Genomic DNA, 26499 nt, shown 5'->3' with positions numbered 1-26499 from the left:
CGCCTGGTGGAGGGACACATTAGTGGCCAGAGTTTCAGGCGAAGTATCGTCAGCCATTCGATAATGTCGTATCTAATAGCAAACTTTTCTCTAGTCTTCTGGAAGAAAGGGATGCGAGAAAGGAGATGAGAAGGACCCTGAAGTATGGTGAGTGTTGCCAAAGATCAGGGAGGAGAGATTTAGAAAAGGAAGACAAAGATGCTGAGAACATACCCCAAGATCTGTGTGATCTGTCTTCAGTGGACTGGGGGTGTGGTGTGCAGAGGGTCTTTATCATGAATCCTAAGGCTGTGACTCTTCTAGCACGGTTAGATGCTAGTGTGTGTAACTGCAGGCATTATGCACAGGCGCACTCTCCCTGGGGCTTTGTTTGTTTTTGTTTTTGTTTTTTCTGTAGGGCACATGCCCTTGCCAGAGAGACAAAGACACACACACACATACATACACACACACACACACACACACACACACACAGAGAGAGAGAGAGAGAGAGAGAGAGAGAGAGAGAGAGAGAGAAAGAACATGAGATATTAACCCCCAGGTAGACGGCCATGCCAAAGTCCCTTCTCCTCCATTCTCGGGATTTTGGGCATGCACACACGAACACCTGGTGTGAATTTCAAGTTGCTGAGTCAAGGACTCAAACTCCAGAGTCAACCATGTGGGACCCAACTGTTTCAACCTCCACACACCTGCTGGCTCCTCCCTAAGGCTTTTTAATTGAGAAATTGCCCTGCAAGCACATTTGACAAGATCCCATGGGAGACCTATGTTCTGATAGCTAAGGGGGATAGGGAACCTGGGAGGGTTTGCATTAATTCATTCTGGCTACCTGGAGATTTGCCCCCAACTTCCTGCATTTTCCAGAGTTTGAAACTTACAAGTGTGGAATCTGATCACTTGCCCAGAAACATTGAAGCTATTGTGTTAATTCTCTTCAATGATCCATTTTAATCAAAGCATGGATTGTTTGAGGAGATGCTGAGAAGAGTAGCTGAGACCTTGAGCAAGTCACAAATCCACTGAATTCAAGGGCTAGCCAGTCACTAGGCTGATGTCAGGAGGCAAGAGACCAGGAGACAAGAAGAGTCAGTGTCCACAAAATAAGGACTAATGCTTCCTTACTGAGAGCTTATTAAGAACTTATTAAGTGAGGGACCAACAGTTAGCATAATGGCTATGTTGCTGGGCTCCCATGTAGTCAACTCGGGTTCGTGTCCCAGACCCGGTGGCTTAAAACTCACACCGGGCATGTGTGTGTGCATGCCCAAGATCCCGAGAGGAGAACGGAGGAGAAGGGATTGCGGAGTGGCCATCCCCCATGGGGGGGTGATTTCTTGCTTTCTGTCTCTCTCTCTCTCTCTGTCTGTCTGGCGAGCACATGCGCCCTATAGCAAAAACCTCTCCCCCCAAAAAAGAGCTTATTAAGTGAGTGTGAACTCATTTAATTCTGAAGAATTCTGCATGCTAGGTTCTATTAGCAACACTATTTTTGGGCCAGCAGTGGCATGGTGGTTAAGGCACTGGACACTCCCATATGGTTGACTATGGTCCTGAACCTGGTGGCTTGCTTTCTCACTTTCCCTCTCTCTCTGGTCAAATTAAAATAAATGAATGAATAAATAAAAATAAATAAAAAATTCTTTTTTAAAAAAAAGCAACACTATTTTACAAATAAGGAGACTAAGGCACAAAGAAGTAACTTCCCTAGCATTGCAGAGTTAGTAAGCGGAGCTGGGATTTGAAGCCAGCCTGGCTGTTTCCCAGGCTCACATTCTTCACAGTTCCTCCACCTTCCAGAATTGACCTCAGAAAAGCAACCTTCGCGAGGCATATACAGCATAGCAAGGTCCACCTCTTGGGCCAACATTCCTGATGGAGAAATTGTCACCCAGTGTCACTACTTGAATCCCTCCAGGGGTGCTCACTGACTGGCAGAGGACATATTTAGATTGTTGGTGAGCTGTAATGAGTAAAAAAATTTTTTCTTTACCCCGAAACCACCTTCATTATAGTTTTCATAGTTGATAACAGTAACAAAGGCTCTATTACACTGAGCAACTACTATATGCTGACTCTGTGTTAAGCATTCTCTTATTACCTTGTTTAATCTTCGCAATAAATTTATCTTATTTGCAAATCTAATCTTAAAAATACAGGGAAGATACTCAAAAAGGTCAACTTAGATCAGGAGATGAGCAGAGTCAGTGTCCACAAGAGACTCAAAGAGATCAGGATTAGAATCCTAGTCTATCTGGAGACCAGCAGATGGTGTAATGGTTATGTTGTTGGCCTCCCACATAGTCAACTGTGGTTCGAGTCCTGGACCTGGCAAGTTAAAACTTATGCCTGAGGCATGTGCGTGCAAGCCTAAAATCCTGAGAGGGGAATGGAGGAGAAGGAATTGGCCATCTCACCTGGGCAATGAGTTCTTGCTTTCTGTCTCTCTCTGTCTCTCTGGTGAGCACACAATGCCCTATAGAAAAATCTCTCAAAAAAAAAAAAAAGAATCTTAGTCTATCTGAATCCAAAATCATCCCCAAAAGCAACCACGTCTCTTAGAGCAGTCTTAGACTCTGGAGCACTTCATTTCATTACAATTCAGCTTTATGGAGGCTCACACAAGGATATACATGAGACAGGAAGTGCTTGATGGAGGTTCCTCATCTGGAAAGAGACATAGATGAGCCCGGGTCAGCCAGGCTCCAACTTTATGGAGCATGAACCTCTAGCTGGGAGTCAGATGGCATGCACTCAAGGATGCTGCCCACCAACCACCTCCTCTAGTGTTCTCATGACTGTTCGTGGGTTCTGCAGAGTGTTTCCTTTAGCTTCTTCAAGGATTGATTGTATTTTTTATTTTACAAACTTTTGATCACAGTGTACCTCTTTGGGAGAAGGGCTCTCTACCCAGCCCTGCTTGTGGCCTCAGTGCTGAACCAGAGGAAGGAATGAATGCACAAGCTGAAGCAAGCACTGGGAAGGGCTGGTGGTAACCGCCAGGGGCTCTGGGGAAAGCTGCCAGGAGCTCGGAGTTGAAGAGAGTTATCCCTGCTTTTCTATAATACAATACTGTGTTCTCCAAACAGAAAGCCAGTGAAATCTCCCCCGATGCCCTGAAGCAAAGTTAGTCACTTAGCATTCTGTACACACCCCTGCTATCTGACTCACTTAAGCAGCATTGTATTATAATTGTGTTTCTATGCCGATCTCCTTCACTATGATGCCAGCTCCCAGGACTACTGCGGTCCTACTCTATAAATCTCCCCCACATCTGGCACAACACCTGAGAAGTGGCTCGCCATAGCACCTATCACACGCTATATGTGTCGCTTATTTATTTTCCTCTCCCACAAAGAAAATAGTAACTTTTTGAGTTCAGAGATTTCTTTTCTAATTTTTACACAAAAGGTATCCTGGGCACCTAGGACAGTGCCCCGCAGAGTGTAGATGCTCAGTAAGTACTTGTTGGGTGAATGACAATTCCCGAGACTGGAGGTATGTTGTGGGGAGCCAAACACCAGGAAATGGAATGGTTAACCAAGGTGCTGGTAGTGAAGAGGGTACACGATGTTGGTGAGGGAATAACAGGTTTTCTGTAAAGGTGGGCCAGCGTATCAATTGTCTTCAATCTTAGGACTGTTTTTTTGTTCAGAGAGATTTTTGTGGTACCAGTAGATGGTGTGGTGGTTAAGGCGCTGGACACTCCCATGTGGTTGACTGCGGTTCAGGTCCTGGACCTGGTGGCTTGCTTTCCCACTTCCTTTCTCTCTCTGTATCTCTCTCTGATCAAATTAAAATACATGAAAGAATAAATAAAATTAAATAAAGAGTACTAAAAAAAAAAAGGAAGATTTTTTGCCATAAGGCGCATGCACTCGCTGGAGAGACAGGGAGACAGAAAGGGAGAAATCACCCCCTCTTTCCACCTCCCCCCCGCCCCGCCCTGGGGAGGATGGCCATGCTGCAATCCCTTCTCCCCCGTTCTCTTCTCAGGATCTGGGGCATGCATACACACATGCACAGCATGAGTTTGAAGCTACGGGTCTGGGACTCGAACCACAGTCGACTAGGGAGTCTAGTGATGCAACCATTATGCCATCTGCTGGTCCCCCAAATTTTAAAGTATATGTTTAATAGTAACCTCTCTTTTCACCAAAGATTCACTATTTTGATGAGTCAGTGAAATAGAAAATATACTGTAAAAGCAATGCTGAAAAAGTGTGTGGGGGGGTAGAAGGTGGGTGTGAGGTGCAAAGGGAAGAAAGCATTTAACAGACTAAAAGACAATATATAAATTTCTCTGTTATAAATGACTTATATATTGTATACATCATGATGGAGACTTTATGTAAAATTAGGTTGAAAATAAAAATATATACAAAAAAGAAAAATGAAAAATATTACTTATCTAAAAAATATTAATAAGAAGTTAAAAGAGACCTTTCCTGCTTTCTTAGAGTTTTATTAGAGGATCAAAGAGCTAAGAATGCTCTCACATCCTAAAGAGATGCTAGGACATCCTGTTCTCCTGGTGCTAGGTCACACCTCACCTCTAGCCTTTAGAAGAGCAAGTTGAGAGCCAGCCTCATGGCCTAGTGGTTAAGGGGAGCTGGATTCCACATAGCCAAATACAGTTTGCATCCTGGCCCAGCGGCTTGAAAAAACATGCAGGATGCATGCCCCAAATCCTGATTGGCTGGAGAAATGGAGACTGGATTGCAGTGTGACCAAATAGAGGAGGAAAAGAGAAGTTGTCATGTTCTCTTCTTCTGTTGTAGTTGTCCAGGTCTGGGGAAGGAGAGATTTGTAATAGATGAATCTGGAGTTTGAGTATGCATGCACACCAGATGAGATAGGTCGGACGTCTTGTTTTCTCAGAAAGACTGGAAAGCTATGAGGTTTTACTGTGATTTCATCTATTCCTTTGACTGGAACATGTCACCACCTCATCAGAATGACCAAGGCCTACTTATTCTTTAAGAAGTAGGTCAAGAGACATTTCTTCTGCAACAACTTCCTTCCTTCCCTCATGCTGAAGGAGGCACCTTTCTGTCTGTGCTCCTATAATACCCTCACTTATCTGATAGAAAAGGTTAGCTGCCCATAACATCTCTTTTCTCCTTTGACAATAGAGGGGCCCCTGGGCATGTGGTCCCTGCTCTGGAGTCAGAAACTGCCTTGCCCAGCCCACACTGCAGGTAGGTGTTTATGTGATGAAGTTCATGTGAATGTCATGTCAGTAATATTCTTGCTTCCATCCCTGGACCTTAATACAGTTCACTCATGCTCCTTCATGATCCTTTCCCCTCCTGCCAGTGGAATCATAGAAGCGGTGTCACCCAGCTTCAACCCTGCAGATAAGGCCAGTGCCACAGGGGGCCAGTAGAACAATGGAATGGAAGACATTTGGGTCCTTCGATGACAGTGTGGGCCAGTAGATCTGCTTTTTCTTCTTGGGGTTTGTTACATGAGCAAGAAATATGCTTAGTTCTGTAAGCCACTATTTGGTTGGTTCTCTTTGAGGTATTTAAACTATTACCATAACTAATTTAGTTTATGGTCCTAAGCTGTACTATAACTGTTTATCTGTTTGTCTTTCCAGTAGACTCAGAGGTAGGGACCTCCGAGGCTAGGAACCTATTTAATTTTATTTCCCCCAAATCTATCACAGTATAAGTAGTAAATGTTTAGCATGTGCATATAAAATGAAAGAGGGCAAGTGAATTAAAAAAAAAATCACAGTATTCTGTAAGATATCTGAAGGCTTGGAATAGCTATCAAATCTGACCAAGCTCTCCATCTGACCACTGTCCAATAGCGCCCTGCTTGGCTGCCATGGTTTTGATGAATAAAGGACTCCTTCATTTCTACTTTTCCAATGTGACATGAATTCCTCTCACTGTCAGTGAGAGAGGAGTTCTGTGATACGTACTTCCTGTTCTTAGTCAGGTGTGCCTGTGCCAAACTGGTGACAGACAGTCCAGCTCCACTGGTGGCTGAGAGAATGCTCCAAGCCAACAAGATAGATGAGGGGATAAGAGGAAGCATGGCATGATGGGGACAGTGAGAGACAGCTTAAGAAAGTCTTGGATGCAGTAGGTGTCCAGGCTGCAAAGAGCCTTGAGAGTGTTTCATGAATTTTGAAATGTTTTCTAAGAGAAGTGAGAAGTCACTAAAGAATTTCAAGCAGGCAAGGATCAGATTTCCATTATGAAGAAGGCTGCTATGGCTGTAATATGGAGAGTGGATTGGAAGGGACAAGAGTGACAGAAAGGGATTACTTTGGAGTTTATAGCAGACCTCCTGGGGCAAGAGAGAGCAGTAACTTCGGCCAGTGTGATGGAAATGGGAACAGAGAGAAGGGTAGGACACCCAGTTTGTAGGCAGAGCAAAACTTAGCCATAGTTAAAAACAAAACAAAACAAAAAGCACACCTGCTTCTTACTAATTGGTTAATCATATGAGATTGCCATTTTGTAGGTCAAAACGGCCAACTACTGGCGATTTCATATGATTCAAGTTAATTTATCTAAAGTTCTTTGACAACTATGTTGCTGGAAAGGAGAAGCCACCAGGAGAACAGCGGTGACTTTCTTTAATGGCTGGAACTGGGAGGCCAAAGGGACTTCTACCTACATGAGTGCCTGTGAAGAAATACACAACCTGGGAAGCTTGCAGCTATAATCAAGAGGAAACCTCATTCAAACCAGTTTGGCACTAACCAGCATTTGTAGGCACATGAAATTGAAATTCCTAAGGAAGAAAGGAACTGAAGTACATGGTCCACTGAACATGGGGTTCGGTTTCCTTTTCCTGCCCTTCTCTTAACTCTGGTTTTCCTGTGAGGCAGCTTCATTCTCACTGTCTTCCCTGAAGATACAAAGATGGCTGCCTGCGTTCCCTGAAACAACACATCTCCTTTGTCACAGTCAGGGGGAGAGAGAGAGAAACTTACAGATATTCAGAGAAAAGCCCCAACCTTCTCTTTATTCTAGCCAAGTTAGGTCACATGTCCACTCCTGAAGCAAGGCAATTAGATGGCCCTCATGGCTTGGACCCCTGAGAGTTGATGAGGTCAAGTCAATCTAGACAGCATGACTGCAACACTGTGTAGGGGGCAAGAGAGGAGGAGGGGGGGGGTGGATGTTGGCAAGGTGAACACCAGTGTGGCACAGGAGGAGACTGAATCAAATCCTTCCCAAGAGTAGGTCCCTTTCGAACCAGTCATACCCAGGAAGAATCTCTAGGATCAAGTTTCTAAATCACTTGTCAGGCTGGAGGTGCCAGCTTGGGAGGTTGAGAAAGAACAAATGCACTTTTCTCTGGCATGCCTCTCAGGACACACAATTCACAGGTTCATAAGAAGCACTCTCCTCTCAAACTACACCAGAAGTAAGGCAGCTCTTGGCTTTGGAAGCTTGCAGGGCTAAAAATGCGATCCTTCCCCTTTGAAGTCTAAGTGATTTCTCATGGTCATCACAGGTAGCCAACTTCAGCCTGGTACTGCTGGCCACAGGGCATGTGCTCTTGGGTCCTGGGACTCTTGTGCCATGACTGCTTAGGTAGCCAACTTCAGCCTGGTACTTGCTGGCCACAGGTCATGTGCTGTTGGGTCCTGGGACTCTTGTGCCATGACTGCTGAGGTGGGAGTGTGGAAGATTTCAGCTTGAACTAATTTCCTGAAATTTCCTTTGGCACAGAATAAAGAAAAAGTCATCTTTCAACATGGGATAGTAAGCCATCTCATATAATCACATTAAGATGGTTCCTCAAATGCTGTCTTCCCCTCATCTCTTTGAAATGCATTACAGATATGGAATTAGAAGAAAGCTGAGTGCTGTCTGCAAAGAGCTTGTAAAAAGTTCCCATTGCTATAAATGCAGAAAGGAAACCTTCTAGACACTGCTTTGTGTCGCACTCTAGCTTTTCTAAGAATGGTCTCCTTGTAAAGAACTTCTATTCACCGTGGACTCCAATGTTATATTTCTGGGTCCTCTCAGTAATCATATTTTAGGTTGATGATTCTCCCTGGAAAATGATGCTCTCCAGGATCCATTCTTGATACTACAAAACTGATTATATGTCCAAGTTTCCCTGGGGCAGATTATTCCTGGATTCTACAATAGTTTAGTATTTATTGATGAAAGCTTTCTGATTTGGATGATAAGTTGTATGGCCACCCTAGCTGTTATCCACTTGACTTATACTGCAAAGGACACTTGGGGGATGGAAATGGATAGAGCCAACCTTATGGTATCACTGCGATTTCTAATACTCTGTCAGGCCCTGCAACAAGGGTTTCAGGTCCTTTATCTCATTTAATCCTCACAAAAATCTTCCAAGGGTAATGCTACTATTACAGGTGAGAAAACGATAGTCCCTTTCATCTGTGGCTTCACATGCTACAGTTTCAGATATTAGCAGTCAACCATGGCCTGAAAGATTACATGGACATTTCCAAAGAGAAACAACTCATAAGTTTTCAATTGTATACCATTCTGAGTAGTGTGAGGAAATCTCAGTGTCTCACCCCGGCCCCAGAAATGAACCATTCCCCGGTCTAGCATATCCAGACTGTATACAACATGCACTGTTAGTCACTTAGCCTCTTATTTATCAGATCACAAAACATAATATATACCTGATTCAGCACTACCTGTGGTTTGAGGCGGTCCACTGAGGTCTTGGTCCACTGAGGTCTTGGAAGGTAAATTCAGTGAGTAAGGGGGAACTACTATAACACTAACCAAATTGCCCAAGCAAGTTTGCTCAGTTATTAAGTGGAGCAGATGGGATTCAAACTAGGACTCCAGAGCTAGAGATCTTCATTACTATACTATATTGGTGCCAAGGGCATCAATCAAAGAGCATGGCTGCCCTTCTGGTAGATGGAACTGGGGGCCAAATGGCAATGCATAGCAATGCCGGCATCAGGCCCATATCACGAAGATGCTTTTACCTCTCAGTAGCAGAAAATCAGAATCATAATGTGTTCAAGAGCTTTTAGCTCACCAACGAGGAGCCCTGTGGATGATGGAGAAGCTCAGTGACCTTAGCCAGGACCCCTGGTATGTTTGTCTCTCTACTCGGAGGACCAAGGTGTTGGCTTTATCCCAAGGCTAGTTCCCTCCATCTTGTAGGGATTAGCAAGAGAACATGCTCCCTGTTCTCACAGGGAGAAAAGCTGACTTCTAGTGATTTGTGCATGAAAGACCAAAAGGAATCTTTCTCAAAAACTCCCAGTAAATTTTCTCTCCTGCTACATTGGCTTAAAATGGCTTAGTCCTATCCATCCCTGAACCAATTATTGGCAAGGGGGATTACTCTGACATACCTGCGCTGGGGTCAGATGGCCTTTGGTGACTCAACTGCAGTGATTACTCACACAACTAAGGCAGGCAGGACTGGGAGCCCAGTGACAACAGCTTCTGGGTAGTATTAATGTTTGGGGCCTTTGAAAGGAGTTCAAGTAGCCTGGGTTTAACATTCCATTTAGTCACTTACTAGTAAGTGGCTCTGGGCAAGTTTCTTACTCTCTCTAAACCTTGACTTTCTCCACTGTAAAACGGATTAATAATATCTGCTACATTGGATTGCTTTCAGGATTACTTCAAACTTTTAAAAGTATGTCAGAGCAGATAGCCTAATGTCTGGCCCATAATAGGCTTTTAAGAAACATTAATTCTATTCTAGTAGGAAAGGACTATCTCAACCCTTACACCAGTCTACACTCACTAATGTGTGTGTGTATTACAGCTTTTGTGTAATGCTGATATTTTTGGATTTTATTTAGAGATGGCTTTTCTGCTGAGGACCTAGGATAAAATCATTCCCTGTGGGCGTATCAAGAGCCATGTCCTGTATAATTTGGGGTAGAGACAGAGCACGAGACAGGAAACCAGAACTTAGAAGGTAGAGTTTTAAACAGGAACACAAGGGATAGAATAGTTCATTCTCCTTGGTTCTTATGCTCTAGGATCTGGATGTCAGAGAGGGCAGAAGCAGTGAGGAAGAGATGGTTTTATTCCAAGGAGAAGGCTGAGAACCAGGCAGAAGTGTGCTGTGGGGCTTCTCAACTGTATGAGTGGGTCATGAGCTGTAAACCAGGTTATATGGCTATATGCTATCTTCTGCTTTGATTTGTCTTTTCTTCCTATCAGTCGTAAAGAAAAGTGGGCTTGAATGTGTTAATCTGTGGTAGCGAGAGATGGGGGAAAACTCCTGCCCGAACCCACACCTGGGCTACAGCATTAAAGAGGCAGCAACACACCATGTGGTCAATGTGGTGGTGCCATGGTATTTAGTAGCAGAATCCCAGAAGGAAGGACATTAGTCTACAGTGGCCAGCTTCTTCTGTGGAGAGTTTTTTCCCCTTGTCAGACATGGACACCCATTTTTATTAAGGAATCAAAGGTGTCTCCTGATTGGTGATTAGCAGTATTTTAGTTAGAACAGGCTCATCGTTGGAAAGTTCAAGATCCAATAGGAGATGAAAAAGAGATCAGAGCTTCTGCAGATGGTCTAAAGGTCAACATAAGACCCCAGGTCTATGAAACAGTTGAAATACAAGTCCTAAGTTGAAGGCACAGTTCATTGGGAAGGGCAGAGAAAGTGGGAGCAAGGCTGCAACAAAATAGCATTGTTTGAAACATTCTAGAAAATATGCTCAGCCTTGGTGGTATAGGCAGTAGGGCACAGCTGGGCAATACAGAAGCTATATGGGAAGCCCTGGATTGACCTAAACATGCGAGGTGTGCCAGCAATCCTGGGTGGCTGGAACAGTGGTAGGGGATCAAGTATGGTAAGACCTTGCCAAGGTTATCTGCCAACAAATAAATAAATAAATGAATAAACAAACAAATAAATAAAGTTAATAGAAAAGAACATCTAGAAAATAAATAGAACTAGAAACAACAAGATTTCATCTTGTAGTGAGAACATGGCTGAGAGTCAACCCTCTGTAGCCAGGGAGTTTCTTCCCCATCTCCTAATGCTCTGAGAAGCTACTTCCTAAGGTCTTTGGGATGGTAGTCTTTTCTTTTTCTTTCTTTTTTTAAAGAATTATTTTATTTAACTTTATTTATGTATTAATTTGACCAGAGAGGGACAGAGAAAGAAAAAGCAAAAAAGCAAGCCACCAGATCTAGGACTCAAATCGTGGTTGACCATGTGGGAATTCAGCACCCTTAACCACCACACCACCAGTGGGCCCTCAGGATGGTAGTTTTCAAATTGTGAGTCACAGAACCCCTGGGAAGAGCAGTGGGGAGAGCTCACAGACCAGAAATAAATGGAGATATAGGGGTTGGGTGGTGGCACAGTGGTAAAACGCAATTACTTGACCCATATGGGGATATTCTGGGTTTGCATCCAGAGAACTCCCAGGTGTGCTGGGTATGTGAGTGCGCAGGACATAGCTGGCTAAGGCTGTGGGTGGATCCTGGCATCAAGCCTTTGTTGGGGGTGGTGTCTTTCTGTCTCTTCCACCCTGTCTCTGTTGCCCTCTGTCTCTCTCATTCATGGAAGAAAGAACTAACTAGCTAAAAACAAAGCAAAAAGAATAGGTAGGAGTGAAAATGGGAAAACAAATGGGCAGACCTCAGAGATTCATTACCTTGACCTCAGGAAGTTTCACTTTGCTCTGTTTTGATCAGGGCCTAGAGAAGAGTCTGGCACAAACACAGTCACTCGTAATGAGTCAGCATTTTGAATCTTGCAGTCCTTTATCCGTTTTCTCTTGGTAAAGGATTCCATTAGTAAACATGTAAGCGCAAGAGTTACTGCTTCAGCTTATTCTTACAAGAAGATATCCAATCCATGTCAGAAGGGCTACACCGAAAACTTATTTGGAGGCTCCTCCACTTAGACTCAAAAACCATCTTCATTTCTTGGCTAAGAAAAAAGTCATCAGACGAGTTTACCTATTTTAGTCCCTCTCCAATAACTACACCAGACTGTGAGGACAGAGGAGAGCGTATTAGAGTGACTCATTGGCATTCATGCAATGCTTTTCTCTTTTGTAGAAACATTACCCCTCGATTCCCCCATGGTTGTGGTCTTTATTTCCGTGAAGGACAAGAATAAAATAACCACCTCTACGACTACAGTGAACTGGGTGTTTCCACTCTTTCTGTTGTGTCATCTTTACTGGACTCTTGATAAACGGGTGTTCTTCTCTTCATTTTAAAATGAGGCAAGTAAGGTTCAAAAAGAAAAAGTAACTTACTTAAGATCACACAGTTGGGGGTAAACCCAGGACTTGCACCCACGTGTGTCTGACTCTAATAGTTAATGCTCTTTTCATGTTGGTTTTTATTGCAGCACGCGTCATTTTGGACACATGTGAGCATTAACTCATTTCTAAGGGCCGCAGAGAACTGAGCTCTGTTACTAAAGAGGTTACATAATCCCTCCCTCTAGTAATCTTTCATTAAATAGGCTGGACCTTAAAGGCTTAAAGTGCTTAAAGAAGAAGCAAGCCTGGAGGTACAAGTGGAGATTGCTCACCTCCTGCCGCACCTATCCTTTGGCAATTTTATGGCAGGCACCTGGGTCAGCACCCGTGAGAAAACATGAAGAGTGGGGAGCCAGGAAAAACACGGAACAGGAGGGTGCGTGCAGAGGGAAGCGAGCCCTGCCTCCCTTCCCTAGTCAGGCAGAACCAGCCAGCAAAGGGAAATGCCGGCTTTAAGGCGAGCAGACAGAGGGATCTCTGGACTCTGAGACTTGGTTTCTCCCATTGAGTTAACTCCTGGGGGCAGGTGGAGTAGAGAAAATGCTTTGGTGCCAGCTGGACTGGGCTGAAATCCCATCTCTACCATGGATTGATTTTAGTATACTACTTACTCTGTTCAAACCTCAATGAAATATTCTGTAAAGTAGAAATAGTAATGTTTCCTTTTGTGGTTAAGATTACATTATATAATACTTTTTTGGTTTTTTTTTTTTTTAAAGAGTTCCTTTGTTTGATTTTGTTATAGGGTGCATATGCGCTCACTGGAGAGACAGAGAGACAGAAAGAAATCACCCCCCAGGGTGAATGGCCATGCTGCAATCCCTTTTCCTCCATTCTCCTCTCAGGATCTTGGGCACTCATGCATGCACACCCAACATGAATTTCAAGCCACCAGATCCGGGACTCAAACTACAATGGGCAATACGGGAGTCCAGTGACGTAACCATTATGCCATCTGCATAATAAATTAATGTGTATGACATAAAATAGATATTCTGTAAAGTTTCTGTTCTCTTTCCTATTCTATCATGTTCTGTTCCCAGAGTACACCTGCCCCCCCGTCTGACCCTCCCCTTCAGATACTGACTGTAGGCTGCTTCTGACACTGTCATTTCAGTGGTTCAGTTTCTATCATTTTGCAATTTCAGTTTCTAGAAAGCTGACTCAGGGGGGGTCTTTCAGGAGTGTCCAACTGTATACATGAAAAGGAAAGGTAATGGAAATTTGTTTTTCAAAAGAATTACTTAATTTTATTCATTTATTACTATTTTTAAATGTCCTATAGGACACATGCACTCACCAGAGGGAAATAGAGCGAAAGAAAGAGACAGAGACAGAGAGAGAGAGGAAGCAAGCTTCCAGGTCCAGGACTCGAGCTGCATGCAGTCAGCTATGTGGGAATCCCATGCCTTAACCACCACACCACCTGCTCATCCCAGGTGATGGAAATTTGAGTCAACAAAAATATAGCAAAAGTAGGCAGAAAATCAGCCTTAGAACTCCCTTAGACAAAATAAAAAGGAATAGTGATGGGAGTGAGGCTGGGGAAGTCATGTAAATGCTGGTGGAAGAATTAACACATGGCAGTAAGAACACAGATCCATCTGAGTCTCAAACACATGCCATCAAGACTCTTGCAGTCTGTATTCTCTACACTTTTCTGCATATGGAATGCATTGCCTTTTTCTACAGATTAGCTTTTCTGCTAAGAGGAGATTTTTAACTACCAATAGTTTCCAGACTTCACACTTGTGGCTTCTTTCTACCACCAGGAAAAGATGGAGTCACCTTCTCTTATTGGTGTCAAGTGAAAACAAAAAATAGGGGGCCCTGCTTGAACAATTATTGCCATTGGTCCAACCAATTGTGACCTGAAAGGGATTTGCAAGATTGTGATGACACCCATTCAAAACAGATTGATGGAGTTGAGGTAGGGGGTTTTCTCAGAGTAAAGGGAATTCTATTCTCAGAAAAAGGTAAAAAAGAAGAGGCAGGTAATGTAATAGATGTCTTCTACAGAAAGTATAAATCCCACCAAAATATGCCAGATGGATCACATTGATGCTAGGATTTTTTAAAGCAAGAAATAGCAATACTGTGCAGGTGAGATGTACTATTTGAAATCATTTTGGGCTATTCTATGGGTACATCTAAATTCCTGGGGTGCAAGTTTCCAGGGATACGTGTTATTTCCCATGGGGAGTGTTACCTGATCTAAGTGATGACTGAATTAGATGTGGCCATGATGGTCTGCCCTGTGAGCTGTATGGTCTCTTCTTACCATCACTGAGTGTACCAGAGATGGCAAGCTGACCTAAGACTGAGCAACCATCATCTGCTCAGTAGCCTATGGATTCAATCATTCTATCTGTTGACTCAACAAATACTTACTGAAAGACACTGTTCTAGGGACCAGTAGATGGCATAATAGTTACGTTACTGGACTCCCACATGAATGGCTGTAGTTTGAGTCCTGGACCCAGAGGCTTGAAACTCATGCCAGGCACATGTGCATGCATGCCCAAAATCCTGAGAGGAAAATAGAGGTGAAGGGATTAGGGCATGGCCAATCCTCCGGGGGGTGATTTTTCTCTGTCTCTCTGTCTTTCTCTGTCTCTCTGGAGGATGCATGTGCCTGATAGCAAAATCTCTTCTAAGAAGGAAAATATAAAGACACTGTTCTAGGCACGAGGCATATTGAGTTTCTGTTTCCATGGGCCTTACATTCAAATAGGAAGACAGATAATAAATAGCAAAACGTTATGTTTCATGGAGAATGTAAAGCAGGGTGAGATGACAGAGGGACCCCTGTAGCCTGACTCTGAAAGGTAAGTTGGGTCATTGAATTTCTGAAACTGGGCACTGAAGGTTGAGTCAGTAAGCTGTGAAACTGTAGGTAGCCTTGACATATGAATTCTCAGATTTGGCCTATATTGCATAAGTAAGCAGAGGAGATTTCTCTAGAAAAAGGTTGAGGGGAAAGTAGAAGTCGAGAGAGACAAATAGCTCCCCAAGAGTTAGAAGGAAAAGTCTCAACTCCTCACTTTTCATCTCACAGGTTCAGATCCCAGGAGGCCCAGCTCAGATGTACAATAGAAGAAGCGGCGGCATGCTGGCATCAGCTTGCATGGTTTGTGAGAGTTAATTGTATGCATCTCCCCCAACTTGGCATTCAATGACCTCAGTAGCTTGAAACTGGCCATAGTGGGAGTATTTACACCATGGGAACTGGTAAATGCTGCAGAAACTGTATCCCTACCACCTAGCACGGAGTCTGTCACATAGCTGTCTTGGCAAGTATTCATATATGAAATGTATAGGTCTAGTTATTAATTATTTTTTTTTGTAGAGGTTTTGGTCTTGGAGCACGAGTGTTTGCCAGAGAGAGAGAGAAAGAGAGAGAGAGAGACAGAGAAAGTGAGAGGGAAACTGAGAAATCACTCCCCTCTGGGGGGGATGGCCACACCACAATCCCTTTTCCCAATTCTCCTTCCAGGATCTTGGGCATGCATGCATGTGTGCCTGGCGTGATTTTGAAGCCACCGGGTCTGGGATTCGAACTGCAGTGAGTCGTGTGGGAGTCTAGCAACATAGTGCTACACCATCTGCTGGCCTCGGTCCCATTACTAACTGATTGAATTGTTATCTGCAGATTACAAGTGCTGAAATTACATGCACCAGGCATTGTATTAAGCACTTCATATACATTTTCTCATCGGATCCAATCACAATCCTTTAAGGTAAAACTGTTGTATTACCCCCATGTTATAGATAAGGCGACAGAGGCACAGAGAAGGCAAGATAGTTCTCAAAGGCTACACAACTAGTAAGTTGCAGGACAGGGAGAAGTGGGCAGTTCACACACAGTCACGGGGTGGTGACAAGGCAAGCTAACTGCTCTGCTGCTATGGGGCTTCCTTCTCTTGAATGACACATTCAGAGATCACAGGACTGGTGATGAGGGACTAGTATTCTGGTGTGATTCCAGTCCGGGCTCCCGCAGTGAGTGGTAAAGAAGGGGGCCACAGGGCAGTGTGTGCCTTTGCTCCTTGTGCATGTACAATTCCAGCTGGGGCTGAGCTTCCCTAAATTGGCAGTCCCCATGCAAACCTGGCTGCTGGCATTCCTTGCTAATGATGTGGACCTCAGAGCTGTGGGTTCCTGAGAGGTGTGGGTCCTTTGCACCCCGGCATCCTAGCCCTCTGGAGTGGGTCCTTGGGGTCATCACTGAGTTTTTATTCGGATACAGTTGCAGTTGCCAGAGGCATTTCCTGGTGCTGGCCGGAGGCCCAGCTGGGGTTTGAATATGGCCAGACTTGAAAGCTGAGCCAACCTCAAAAACCCTGTGGTTGGTAACCCCTTGGAACTTGCAGCTGCCAAGGACCTGGCAACAAGGCGGCCGTATGGCTGGGCCTAGCACCAGTTCTTGCCCACAGAAGTCAGGAATGGAAAGTTTTCACCTCCATAATGTGACAAGGTCTTCCTCGGCAACCTGCAGGGCCCCAGCAAGCCCTGAGAGGTGACCACAAGCTTGCCTTTTTTCCTAGCTCTAAGAGAGAGCAGGCCGAGCCCAACAAGACTGGCAATGCCCCTATGGGACAGGCTGCCACGTGTGGGCACCAGCCATACAAGGCCATGTGGAGGTGACTGGACAGAACGGGATTGTCCTGAGCCAGGGCACTATATGTCATGGCATCAGGGACCTGAGTTCCCATTTGGCTGACTGTAAGGCTCCAGGGCCAGATCTTAACTTCATAGGTCTCAGTTTCTTCCCCTGCACAATGGGGAGAATCCTATTTATCTCAGAGTGATTGTGGGAATATTGTGATAATATGACCCATCATTAGTACCAGGTCCAAATCCCACCGTGGACTAAGTCATGGACATGAATGTAGGAGATCACAGACTCCTGGACATCACCGTGTGGCAGCAGAGCTTGCTCAGTCCTCTTTTCTCATTTTACGGGGGAACAGATTGAGACCCAGAAGGATTATACGCCATATTAGGTCAGGGCTGGAGCTGGAATCCAGCATCCCTGGGCCTTCACGCCGATCTAGGCTGGCATTCTCAATCAGTAGGAAGGCCTTTGCCAGAACAAAGCATTTACAAGCTTTGCAATGGACCTTCTTCTATGGTGGGGGATCTGTTGATCAAGATGTCCCCAAAGATGGTGCTCCCCATCCCACCACATTGCTAGTGAGGAGCAGGGCCTCAGTGACTGTCCATGGACTGAGTCAGTACTCTGACTGAGCCCAAGATGCAAGACTCTCTGCACTAAATATAGCAATGCCTTCCACCTGGCCTTCCCTCCCTCTCTTCCCTGGGCATGCCCTGCTGGGGGAAGTCAGCTGCCAAAGACAAGCCTGGGGTGCAAAAGCACTCCAGCCTAGAGCGAGAGGAGCAGCTGTTTTAAGGGAGGCAGCATGGAGAAGCGTTGATAGAAATGGCACTGACCTGGGCCCGAGACTTGGGTCCAAATTGCGGCTCAGCTGCAGCCTGGCTCCTTCTCCAAGTCACTCCTCTGAGCACCAGTTTTCTCACATGCAAAGGAACAACAGCCCTGGCTTTGCCTTCTTTGCAGAGATATCAGGAACACATGAGACGCCATCATTCTTCAACATACCCAGCACTATTGGCAGTGTGTGGTGGACCAAGCCAGACTCGGGAGCCAGGCTGCCTGGATTCAAATTCAGGTCTCATGCTTACCTAGCTGCATGACCTTGAGCAATTAACTTATTCTCTTACTTCACTCTTCCCGTCCATAAATTGGGGATAATATTCTTGACCTTATAAGATTGTTACTGAACGCTACAAGAATCAATGCATGGATTTTTTTTTCTTTTTTTTTTTTCCTATGTGTGCTCACTAGAGAGAGACAGAGAGGGAGAGAAGGAAAGTGAGAAATCACCCCCCCATCCCCAAAAGGGAAGGCCATGCCTCAATCCTTCTCTTCCATTCTCCTATCGGGATATTCGGCATGAACGCCTATATGTCAGGTGTGTTTTTCAAACTGATGGGTCCTGGACTCCAGCTGTGAAGTCAACAATGTGGAATCCAGTACCTTAACCAACACACCAGCCACTGGCTCCATGTGATGTATTTTGGCAGGGCCTAGCATATAGAAATGTTCAGTAGCTGCTGGTTGTGATGGCTCCTCACTTAGGGGATAAGTTTTTTTTCAAGTTAAATTCTCACATGCCTTAGTTTAAAGAAGTCTGTTACCTTCCCCTTGGGTCCTCCCTGACCCCACATTCTTGCAGTCACATTGCCTGATACTCTCTGAATTTCCTCAGCTCAGTCTGCTACTGAGTGATCAGCAGAGACCTCAGGAGACTCTCAGTCCATTCTTGCTCTTGCTTCTGACCTGACGATGCAGGTCCTGCACTGTCACTCAGATGCTCATCCACTCCAGGGATTCCCGTGCTTCCAGGACCCACAGCGACACTCCAGCAGGGGCTATCTTAGTTCTCATTCATGAGAAGGTTCTCAAACCAGAGGCCCCTGCTGGGGGGGCTAGATCCAAAGGTTTCCAGCCTCAACTCCACTTTCTCTATTTGGAAACCAAAGCCCTGACACCTTCCGCCCTCCTGGTGAGAATCTCTGTGCTCTCCCACCTGCCATCATGGTCAGGGACCTGTCCCATCACTCAAGTCCCAACTTCAACTCTCAGGGAAACAGGCCTGGGTTCGGAACAGTGTCCCTCCCTGAAACCCAGCTGTCAAAATCTGTCAGGGAGGGAGGCCTAGTCACACGTTTCCTGTGGCAAGGAGTGCCTGGACTCCGGAGGAGGACTCAGGGCACCTGTTCGAGTAGAGGTGGGCTATCATGAGGTCCTATTTGATGCAGTGGGTGGAATGATGACTCCCCACCCCCAAGAGATATGCTCACAGAAACCAGTGAATGTGACCTAAACTGAAAACGGTCCTTGCAGATGTAACTAATGTACAGATCTTGACATGAAAGCACTCTGGATTATACAGTTGGGTCTTTAATCCAATGACAAGCAAACCTCATAAAAAATAGAAGAGGGGCCCCCAGGTGGTATAGTGGTTATGTCACTGGACTCCTACATGGTTGACTGCAGTTCAAGTTCCAGACCTGGCAGCTTGAGACTCATGCTGGGTATGTGTACATGTGTGCCCAAAACCCTGGGAAGAAAATAGAGGAGAAGGGATTGTGGTGTGGCCATCCCCCTCCCCGGGGGGATGGTGATTTCTCGCTTTCTGTCTGTTTCTCTCTGTCTCTCCGGTGAGCTATGTGCCCTATTAACAAAGATCTTTCTTTTAAACAAACAAAAAAAAAAAAAAATGCTCACTAGAGAGAGACAGAGAGGGAGAGAAGGAAAGTGAGAAATCACCCCCCCATCCCCAAAAGGGAAGGCCATGCCTCAATCCTTCTCTTCCATTCTCCTATCGGGATATTCGGCATGAACGCCTATATGTCAGGTGTGTTTTTCAAACTGATGGGTCCTGGACTCCAGCTGTGAAGTCAACAATGTGGAATCCAGTACCTTAACCAACACACCAGCCACTGGCTCCATGTGATGTATTTTGGCAGGGCCTAGCATATAGAAATGTTCAGTAGCTGCTGGTTGTGATGGCTCCTCACTTAGGGGATAAGTTTTTTTTCAAGTTAAATTCTCACATGCCTTAGTTTAAAGAAGTCTGTTACCTTCCCCTTGGGTCCTCCCTGACCCCACATTCTTGCAGTCACATTGCCTGATACTCTCTGAATTTCCTCAGCTCAGTCTGCTACTGAGTGATCAGCAGAGACCTCAGGAGACTCTCAGTCCATTCTTGCTCTTGCTTCTGACCTGACGATGCAGGTCCTGCACTGTCACTCAGATGCTCATCCACTCCAGGGATTCCCGTGCTTCCAGGACCCACAGCGACACTCCAGCAGGGGCTATCTTAGTTCTCATTCATGAGAAGGTTCTCAAACCAGAGGCCCCTGCTGGGGGGGCTAGATCCAAAGGTTTCCAGCCTCAACTCCACTTTCTCTATTTGGAAACCAAAGCCCTGACACCTTCCGCCCTCCTGGTGAGAATCTCTGTGCTCTCCCACCTGCCATCATGGTCAGGGACCTGTCCCATCACTCAAGTCCCAACTTCAACTCTCAGGGAAACAGGCCTGGGTTCGGAACAGTGTCCCTCCCTGAAACCCAGCTGTCAAAATCTGTCAGGGAGGGAGGCCTAGTCACACGTTTCCTGTGGCAAGGAGTGCCTGGACTCCGGAGGAGGACTCAGGGCACCTGTTCGAGTAGAGGTGGGCTATCATGAGGTCCTATTTGATGCAGTGGGTGGAATGATGACTCCCCACCCCCAAGAGATATGCTCACAGAAACCAGTGAATGTGACCTAAACTGAAAACGGTCCTTGCAGATGTAACTAATGTACAGATCTTGACATGAAAGCACTCTGGATTATACAGTTGGGTCTTTAATCCAATGACAAGCAAACCTCATAAAAAATAGAAGAGGGGCCCCCAGGTGGTATAGTGGTTATGTCACTGGACTCCTACATGGTTGACTGCAGTTCAAGTTCCAGACCTGGCAGCTTGAGACTCATGCTGGGTATGTGTACATGTGTGCCCAAAACCCTGGGAAGAAAATAGAGGAGAAGGGATTGTGGTGTGGCCATCCCCCTCCCCGGGGGGATGGTGATTTCTCGCTTTCTGTCTGTTTCTCTCTGTCTCTCCGGTGAGCTATGTGCCCTATTAACAAAGATCTTTCTTTTAAACAAACAAAAAAAAAAAAAAAGAAAGAAAAGAAAAAGAAAAAGAAATAGGAGAGAAGGCAGAAGCACAGAAGATCCTGTGAAGACGGAGGCAGAGGCTGGAGTGATGCTGCTACAAACTGAGAATTACCTGGAGCTAGTAGAAGCCGAAAGAAACAAGAATCCCCCCTCTGGTGACTTTGAAGGGATCGCAACTCTAGTTACACTTTGGTTTCAGAATTCAAGTCTCCAGAGCTCTGAGCATTGTAATTCCTGTTTTTTTGTTTGTTTGTTTGTTTGCTTTTTTTAAGCCACCCAGTGTGTGGTTATTTGTCACAGCAGCCGGTAAGAAACGATTATCTGGTGTCCACCCACACTGAGAAGCAGCCGGCAGCTTCCTGTATCATGTTGAGGAGACATACATTAAAAGTCTGCTTCTGGGGGCCAGCACGTGGTGTAGTGGTTAAGGCACTGGATTTCCACGTGGCCGACCACAGTTCAAGTCCTGGACCTGGCGTCTTGAAACTTATGCAAGGTGCGTGTGTGCATGTGCCCAAAAATCCCAGGCAAAGAATGGAGAAGGGATTGAGGTGTGGCCATTCCCCCCACCCCCACCCCCACCAACAGGGGTGATTTCTCACTTCCCCTCTCACTTTCTCTCTCTCGTGAATGCATGCGCCCTATGGCAAAAACCTTAAAAAAATAAAGTCTATTCCCAACTTGCTGGCACTGGGCTAAGGATGCTGCAAAGGATAAAACCGGCCTTGTTAATGCCAGGGTGCTCCACTTAGGATGTCTATCATTAGCTGTTAGGGTGATTACATAGAAGCTGACTCTTAAAGTTGGGCTGGGATTTTAAAAGTTGTCAGAGTTTAAACCTTGAATGTCCCAAATTCAGTCATTGATAATATTGTTTCATTTTAATTAAGCCTTTGGAGCCAGGCACTAGACTCTCTGCTTAAATATGTTATTTCACTACCCTTGTAACAACCAGATGTACACACAGCTAAGATCCCTGTTGGAAAGATGAGGAATTTTGAATAGAGAGAAGTCAGAAAACTTGCCCCAAACTCTAGAGGAACCAGCTGTCATTCTCTGATATGACCTGGAAGTCTTTTTTGTTGTTGTTGTTGGAGAGGTCTTTTTTGCCATAGGGTGAGTGCGCTTGCCAGAAAGACAGAGAGAGACAGAGAGACAGAAAGTGAGAAATCACCCCCCAGGGGGGTTGGCCATGCCACAATCCCTTCTCCTCCATTCTCCTCTCGGGATCCTGGGCATGCACACACACACGCCCGGTATGAGTTTAAACCACTGGGTCTGGGACTCGAATCGCGGTCGACTACATGGGAGTTTAGCAACATAACCATTACACTAATTGCTGGTCCCATGACCTGGAAGTCTTTACTTGACTACTCAACCCATTGACCACAGTGCCTTGCCAATCACTTAGCAAGAACCAAGTGAGGTACTGGGGTCACAGGTTGGATACCATATTGTCTTATAAGATAAATATGTAAATGAAATATAATAATCTGATTATCCCTGTTCTACATGGATAATGGGAAAGAAAGGCATCTAGAAATTGGTTGGAGATTGATGTGGGCAAGCATTAATGTCAGATTAAGCAGTTTTTTTTTATTGCGGAGGGGGACCATAGAGATCTTTTAGGCAGGGCTCTGCAGAAAGAGCTCCCTGGCAGCAGGGTTCCTGCTGGAGAGGTCTTCAAGGACTGCTGGGCAGAGGGACTGCAGACAGAATCTTCTTTGACTCCACTTGACTTGGTTTATCAGGATACTCAGAGCTTAACAGTCATCTGGCCATTTCCTCCTTAGCCTGATCAGCTTACACTTAACTCTGCCCCTAGAGGGCCCACCATCATTTCTAGCTTCTTCCTCTCTCTCAGCAAGTTCATGAGAGGTCAGCTTTGCTTTCAGTTGATTCCTGAGCTCAAGTCTTCTCTAGCTGACCTAGTCTTTCACCTGGGCAATTCTCTTTTACGACTCTCTTTACAGTTGCTTTCTTCCTTTAAAAAATAATTTATTTATTCAGAAAACAATACAATATTATTCTTTTAGTGAAGTGATAAATATTTATTATTTATTTATGTATATTTTAAAATATATACGTATTCATTTAGAAAAGAGAGAGAAGCACCTCCAACTGGTTTTCATGCTTTGATCTACCCCTAGCCTCAGCTAGCTTGAATCATGGATGCACACATGTGCCTGGTGTGTACAGGGAGGCCTCAGGATCCAAACTGGGGACCTGCTCATGTGACTCCAACATCAAGGGGTGTTGTGTTACTGCTGTACTTCCAGTTTACAGGTTTATTTTTTTTAAAATTATTATTCTCCTGAACCAAATTAACACACTTTCCAGTCTCCAATTTGCTCTTTTTCCCCTCTTCCTATCGCAGCTTGAAGCTACCATGCATCTGTACTCAGCAGCAACGAAATAATTCATTCGTCTTTACTGCCTCCCACCCTAATGTGTAGGGCTCTGGGCTAGACACCACAGTGGATGGACAGATGCATCTGTTTCCTCCACTCGACAAAAAAACCCTTATCTTCTTCTTGTGTTAACCCAGTCCCTGACTTGGAGTTGATGCCTAATATTTACTGAATGAAAGAATGAATAAATGAACAAATAGTTTCTGCCTTTAATGTGCTTACCATCTGATTATGCAGACAGGTATAGCAATGTGTTTTTTATGTGACATTGAAACAAGTGTAGATAAATGAATTCTCCAGATAAATGAAATTCTAGATAAGTTCTAGATAAGTGAATTCTCCAGATAAATGAAATGTATCTAAATTCCAAATTATATTTCTTAGATATCTTAGATGAGAAAATGTAACTTCTTTTCTTCCTATATCAGGACGATTTGTGTTGCTAATAGTAGAAAGTCCAATTGAAACTGGCTTTCATCATAAAGAGGATTTTCTTATCTGAAAGCCATGGGTTCACCCTTACAGGTGTGTCTTGATCCAGGGCTCAGACGATGTCATTAGGCTTGTTTTTTTTTTTCCCTCATGCTCTCTCCATTTCTGGCCTTTCTTTCCTAAATGTTTGCTTCATTCTCTGATGTGTCTCCTTTTAAAGTGCACAATAGCGCCAGAAGCGCCCCAGGGCCACATTATCCCTTATTCATATCCATCAGGAAGAGAAAAGTATCCCTAGTAGCCTTCATAAAAGAAGGAGGCTCATCTTTCTCTGCAGACTCAGAAAATGTTTCTGATTGGGACCCATCTCAGAACAAATCTGCAGTAAGGGAAGGGGAATACTGTGACTTCTTTGGGCCAATCAAGGCCTGGGGTGCTATCAGTCACATTCACCCACTAGGGCTGAGCACAGGAAGTCAGTCAGCATGGGAGAAGGGAAAACGGATGCTGGGAAACAACCAATCAATGTTTACCTCTTCCCCCGCTTCTCACCCTTCCTCTCTTTCTTATCACCTTCGTTCCCTCTCTCTGTGACAAGTTCTGTCGTAAGAGCAGAGGCTATATCATGAGAATGTTTTTCTTTCCTTTAAGGCCCTCCTGGACTAGTCAGGGAGTGACTTATGAGAGCAGTAATTTAGCAATGGATGAATTATAATAGAGAGATGGGAACACAGAGGAATCGATGGACAGTGTTGTTGGCCTGGGAAAGACAAGGAACGCTTTCCAGAACTGTTAAAACTTGAGATGATTTTGTCTACAGCGTCAAAAGAGATACAGCATTCCTATGTGAAGGAACAGAAAATGCAATACCACTGAAGAGGAAAGGTTGAAGTGAACTCCAAGTGGTTCTGTATGGCTGATTGATTGTGAGGTGATACAGGGCCTGGAAGAGGAAGGAATGAATGAAGGTAGACTGAGTGTTTTCCAGCCACTGTTCTGGGCATCGCACATGGATTGCTTTATTTAATTCTTACAGCAACCCAATGTGTTATGTGATTGGATGAATTTATTTACAGTTATTCTCTTTTGACCATTTAGCATCTTTTCCCATTCCCTGTTCTCACTCTCTCTGAGGAGAGAAAACATAAAAACAGCAAAGACAGACTTGTAGGAGAAAAGCAATAGGACAGAAGTATAATCCCGAGAGAGGCTGTTCTATGTGAGAAGACAAGACGGGTTGGGCACATGCCATATGAGGTGATTGTGGTAAAGAGAAAGAGGACTTGGGTATAGTCTGATGGAACAAGGAAAGCTGGCGAGATGGTTTTGTTAAGGTGGAAGAGTGAGAGAGTCCCAGGACGCAGTGCTAGAAGAGAGGACAAAAGATTTAATGTATTTCTGGGCCCTGTAGTGTTTATTTATTGGTGTGTGTAACTAATTACTCCAAATGTAGTGCCCTAACACAACAGTAAATATTTATCTCACACAAGTTTGGTGGGTTAGGAATTTGGTAGAAGCTTAGCCATGTGGTTCTGGCTTAGGGTCGATCATGAGGTTGTAGTCAAGGTGCTGGCCAGGCTGTGTAATCTGAAGGCTTGATTAGGCCTAGAACAGGTGCTTCCATGATGGCCCACTCACATGGCAGTGGGTAGGAGGCTTCAGTTCCTCACCACAAGGATTCTCTGTATTGAGAGTTCTTATGCCATGGTAGCTCGCTCCTCCCAGACTGAGTAATCCAGGGGAAAGCAGGAGGGACACTGCAGCATTAGAAGTCATGCACAGGAATTTCAGTGGTATGCAAGGTACAAGGTCAGCCTTCTTTGGTATGGGAGGGCCTATACAAGGGATGTGAGAATCACTTGGAGCCATCATGGAGGCTAGCTCTCACAGATACTGTTAAATGTTGTCAGTTTTTTTTTTTTTTTTTTTTTTGAGAGGTTTTTGCTATAGGGCCCGTGCACTCGTCAGAACAACAGAGAGAGACAGAGAGACAGGAAGCGAAAAATCACCCCCTAGGGGAGATGGCCATGCTGCAATCCCTTCTCCTCCATTCTCCTCTCGGGATTTTGGGCATGCACGCACACGCACCCTGCATGAGGTTAAGCCACTGGGTCTGGGACTCGAAACGTGGTCAACTACATGGGAGTCCAGTGACATGGCCATTACACCAACTGCTGGCCCCAACACTGCATGAGAAAGATCGAACAAAAAGATTTCTACTCTGGGCCACATACATTAAATGTTTTGTTGCTTGGGGCTACATGGTTTTGAGTCTTGTCTTTATACGTTAATTTTGGTACTTTAAAAATCCGTTTTACAGATAGGGGCTGGCAGGTGGTATGGTGGTTAAGGATGTTGGACTCCCACATGGCTGACCATAGTTTGAGTACCGGAACTGACAGCTTGCTTTTGCACTTTTTCTCTTTCTCGCTCTTACTCTATTTGTCTCTGGTCAAAATTAAAACAACAAAAATATAAAGTTAAATAAAATAATTCTTTTTTTATAAAAATCCATTTTACAGATGGAAAATATTGCCATATATCAATAACCATTAAGGTTATTGATCTTGGCCCGCCCAAATCCAATATTCATGTTACTTCCACTGAGTAAAACCAAACACAGGAAGACATATTAAGAGGCTCTGCAATAGTAGTTCATGGTTAAA

Source organism: Tupaia chinensis, unplaced genomic scaffold, assembly GCF_000334495.1.
Source record: "Tupaia chinensis unplaced genomic scaffold, TupChi_1.0 Scaffold000215_1, whole genome shotgun sequence".
Lineage (NCBI taxonomy): Eukaryota > Metazoa > Chordata > Mammalia > Scandentia > Tupaiidae > Tupaia > Tupaia belangeri.
This window is presented reverse-complemented; position numbering follows the sequence as displayed.